General features: G+C 38.3%; 6 non-coding genes across 6 annotated transcripts; all 6 read right to left on the bottom strand.

Moving 5' to 3' along the window:
• Positions 1 to 1,026: 1,026 nt before the first annotated feature.
• On the bottom strand, positions 1,027 to 1,099 carry trnav-uac. Its single transcript has one exon. It is a non-coding gene; the product is annotated as a tRNA-Val (tRNA).
• Positions 1,100 to 1,312: 213 nt separating this feature from the next.
• On the bottom strand, positions 1,313 to 1,385 carry trnav-aac. Its single transcript has one exon. It is a non-coding gene; the product is annotated as a tRNA-Val (tRNA).
• A 226-nt stretch (positions 1,386 to 1,611) lies between these two features.
• Positions 1,612 to 1,684, bottom strand: trnav-uac. The gene has a single exon. It is a non-coding gene; the product is annotated as a tRNA-Val (tRNA).
• Positions 1,685 to 2,406: 722 nt separating this feature from the next.
• trnav-uac lies at positions 2,407 to 2,479 on the bottom strand. The gene has a single exon. It is a non-coding gene; the product is annotated as a tRNA-Val (tRNA).
• A 214-nt stretch (positions 2,480 to 2,693) lies between these two features.
• On the bottom strand, positions 2,694 to 2,766 carry trnav-uac. The gene has a single exon. It is a non-coding gene; the product is annotated as a tRNA-Val (tRNA).
• Positions 2,767 to 3,482: 716 nt separating this feature from the next.
• trnav-uac lies at positions 3,483 to 3,555 on the bottom strand. Its single transcript has one exon. It is a non-coding gene; the product is annotated as a tRNA-Val (tRNA).
• Between the last annotated feature and the right edge of the window lie 810 nt (positions 3,556 to 4,365).

Here is a 4,365-nt window from a genome sequence, read left to right as displayed (position 1 = left end):
GGGCGAACGTGATAACCACTACACTACAGAAACTGCTGCTAGTATTATCAGCAAGGAGTAACCCGAGTTTTACATATATTCATCGCACGAATACGAAATTCCAACATCATGTATTCATGAAAATTCCTTTCTCACATGTGTCAGAGACCTCTGTTTCCAAAATAAGGTATTCATGAAAGCAACTCATCTCTTTTATAAAACGTTACTTACTGCATGTGTCAAAAGGACTGTTTTTCCGCCCTGGTTTCAACCAGGGACCTTTCGCGTGTTAAAGCGAACGTGATAACCACTACACTACAGAAACTGCTGCTACTATTATCAGCAAGGAGTAACCCGAGTTTTACATATATTCATCGCACGAATACGAAATTCCAACATCATGCATTCATGAAAATTCTCTGTTACAAATACAGTACTTCTCACATGTGTCAGAGACCTCTGTTTCCAAAATAAGGTATTCATGAAAGCAACTCATCTCTTTTATAAAAACGTTACTTACTGCATGTGTCAAAGAGGACTGTTTCCGCCAGGTTTCGAACCAGGGACCTTTCGCGTGTAAAGCGAAAATGATAACCACTACACTACAGAAACTGCTGCTACTATTATAAGCAAGGAGTAACCCGAGTTTTACAGATATTCATTGCATGTATTCGAATTTCCAAAATAAGGCATTTATTAGAACAACTATTCTCTGTTACAAATACAGTACTTACTGGATTTGTCATAGAGAACTGTTTCCGCCCGCTTCGAACCGGGGACCATTCGAGTGTAAAGCAAACTTGATAACTACTAAACTAGAGAAACTGCTGCTGGAATTACTACTGTGTAGTAAACCAAATTGTACAGATATTCATCGCACGAATTCAAAATTCCAACATAATGCATTTATGAAAATTCTCTGTTACAAATACAGTACTTCTCACATGTGTCAGAGACCTCTGTTTCCAAAATAAGGTATTCATGAAAGCAACTCATCTCTTTTATAAAAACGTTACTTACTGCATGTGTCAAAAGGATAACCACTACTGTTTCCGCCCGGTTTCGAACCAGGGACCTTTCGCGTGTAAAGCAAACGTGATAACCACTACACTACAGAAACTGCTGCTACTATTATCAGCAAGGAGTAACCCGAGTTTTACATATATTCATCGCACGAATACGAAATTCCAACATCATGTATTCATGAAAATTCTCTGTTACAAATACAGTACTTCTCACATGTGTCAGAGACCTCTGTTTCCAAAATAAGGTATTCATGAAAGCAACTCATCTCTTTTATAAATACGTTACTTACTGCATGTGTCAAAAGGACTGTTTCCGCCTGGTTTCGAACCAGGGACCTTTCGCGTGTTAAGCGAACGTGATAACCACTACACTACAGAAACTGCTGCTAGTATTATCAGCAAGGAGTAACCCGAGTTTTACATATATTCATCGCACGAATACGAAATTCCAACATCATGCATTCATGAAAATTCTCTGTTACAAATACAGTACTTCTCACATGTGTCAGAGACCTCTGTTTCCAAAATAAGGTATTCATGAAAGCAACTCATCTCTTTTATAAAAACGTTACTTACTGCATGTGTCAAAAGGATAACAACTACGCTATGTTTCCGCCCGGTTTCGAACCAGGGACCTTTCGCGTGTAAAGCGAACGTGATAACCACTACACTACAGAAACTGCTGCTACTATTATCAGCAAGGAGTAACCCGAGTTTTACAGATATTCATTGCATGTATTCGAATTTCCAAAATAAGGCATTTATTAGAACAACTATTCTCTGTTACAAATACAGTACTTACTGGATTTGTCATAGAGAACTGTTTCCGCCCGCTTCGAACCGGGGACCATTCGAGTGTAAAGCAAACTTGATAACTACTAAACTAGAGAAACTGCTGCTGGAATTACTACTGTGGAGTAAACCAAATTGTACAGATATTCATCGCACGAATTCGAAATTCCAACATAATGCATTTATGAAAATTCTCTGTTACAAATACAGTACTTCTCACATGTGTCAGAGACCTCTGTTTCCAAAATAAGGTATTCATGAAAGCAACTCATCTCTTTTATAAAAACGTTACTTACTGCATGTGTCAAAAGGATAACCACTGTTTTTCCGCCTGGTTTCGAACCAGGGACCTTTCGTGTTCAAACGTGATAACCACTACACTACAGAAACTGCTGCTAGTATTATCAGCAAGGAGTAACCCGAGTTTTACATATATTCATCGCACGAATTTTCCAACATCATGCATTCATGAAAATTCTCTGTTACAAATACAGTACTTCTCACATGTGTCAGAGACCTCTGTTTCCAAAATAAGGTATTCATGAAAGCAACTCATCTCTTTTATAAAACGTTACTTACTGCATGTGTCAAAAGGATAACCACTACGCTATGTTTCCGCCAGGTTTCGAACCAGGGACCTTTCGCGTGTAAAGCGAACGTGATAACCACTACACTACAGAAACTGCTGCTACTATTATCAGCAAGGAGTAACCCGAGTTTTACATATATTCATCGCACGAATACGAAATTCCAACATCATGCATTCATGAAAATTCTCTGTTACAAATACAGTACTTCTCACATGTGTCAGAGAACTCTGTTTCCAAAATAAGGTATTCATGAAAGCAACTCATCTCTTTTAGAAATACGGTACTTACTGCATGTGTCAAAGAGGACTGTTTCCGCCAGGTTTCGAACCAGGGACCTTTCGCGTGTAAAGCGAACGTGATAACCACTACACTACAGAAACTGCTGCTACTATTATAAGCAAGGAGTAACCCGAGTTTTACAGATATTCATTGCATGTATTCGAATTTCCAAAATAAGGCATTTATTAGAACAACTATTCTCTGTTACAAATACAGTACTTACTGGATTTGTCATAGAGAACTGTTTCCGCCCGCTTCGAACCGGGGACCATTCGAGTGTAAAGCAAACTTGATAACTACTAAACTAGAGAAACTGCTGCTGGAATTACTACTGTGGAGTAAACCAAATTGTACAGATATTAATCGCACGAATTCGAAATTCCAACATAATGCATTTATGAAAATTCTCTGTTACAAATACAGTACTTCTCACATGTGTCAGAGACCTCTGTTTCCAAAGTAAGGTATTCATGAAAGCAACTCATCTCTTTTATAAATACGTTACTTACTGCATGTGTCAAGAATGACTGTTTCCTCCTGGTTTCGATCCAGGGACCTTTTGCGTGTAAAGCAAACGTGATAACCACTACACTACAGAAACTGCTGCTAGTATTATCAGCAAGGAGTAACCCGAGTTTTACATATATTCATCGCACGAATACGAAATTCCAACATCATGCATTCATGAAAATTCTCTGTTACAAATACAGTACTTCTCACATGTGTCAGAGACCTCTGTTTCCAAAATAAGGTATTCATGAAAGCAACTCATCTCTTTTATAAAAACGTTACTTACTGCATGTGTCAAAAGGACCACTGTTTCCGCCTGGTTTCAAACCAGGGACCTTTCGCGTGTAAAGCGAACGTGATAACCACTACACTACAGAAACTGCTGCTAGTATTATCAGCAAGGAGTAACCCGAGTTTTACATATATTCATCGCACGAATACGAAATTCCAACATCATGCATTCATGAAAATTCTCTGTTACAAATACAGTACTTCTCACATGTGTCAGAGACCTCTGTTTCCAAAATAAGGTATTCATGAAAGCAACTCATCTCTTTTATAAAACGTTACTTACTGCATGTGTCAAAAGGAACTGTTTTTCGCCTGGTTTCGAACCAGGGACCTTTCGCGTGTAAAGCGAACGTGATAACCACTACACTACAGAAACTGCTGCTACTATTATCAGCAAGGAGTAACCCGAGTTTTACAGATATTCATTGCATGTATTCAATTTCCAAAATAAGGCATTTATTAGAACAACTATTCTCTGTTACAAATACGGTACTTACTGGATTTGTCATAGAGAACTGTTTCCGCCCGCTTCGAACCGGGGACCATTCGAGTGTAAAGCAAACTTGATAACTACTAAACTAAGAAACTGCTGCTGGAATTACTACTGTGGAGTAAACCAAATTGTACAGATATTCATCGCACAAATTCAAAATTCCAACATAATGCATTTATGAAAATTCTCTGTTACAAATACAGTACTTCTCACATGTGTCAGAGACCTCTGTTTCCAAAATAAGGTATTCATGAAAGCAACTCATCTCTTTTATAAAACGTTACTTACTGCATGTGTCAAAAATAACCACTGCTTTTTCCGCCTGGTTTTGAACCAGGGACCTTTCGCGTGTAAAGCAAACGTGATAACCACTACACTACAGAAACTGCTGCTAGTATTATCAGCA

The sequence above is a fragment of the Oncorhynchus gorbuscha genome, unplaced genomic scaffold (assembly GCF_021184085.1).
Source record: "Oncorhynchus gorbuscha isolate QuinsamMale2020 ecotype Even-year unplaced genomic scaffold, OgorEven_v1.0 Un_scaffold_18031, whole genome shotgun sequence".
NCBI lineage: Eukaryota > Metazoa > Chordata > Actinopteri > Salmoniformes > Salmonidae > Oncorhynchus > Oncorhynchus gorbuscha.
This window is presented reverse-complemented; position numbering and strand designations above follow the sequence as displayed.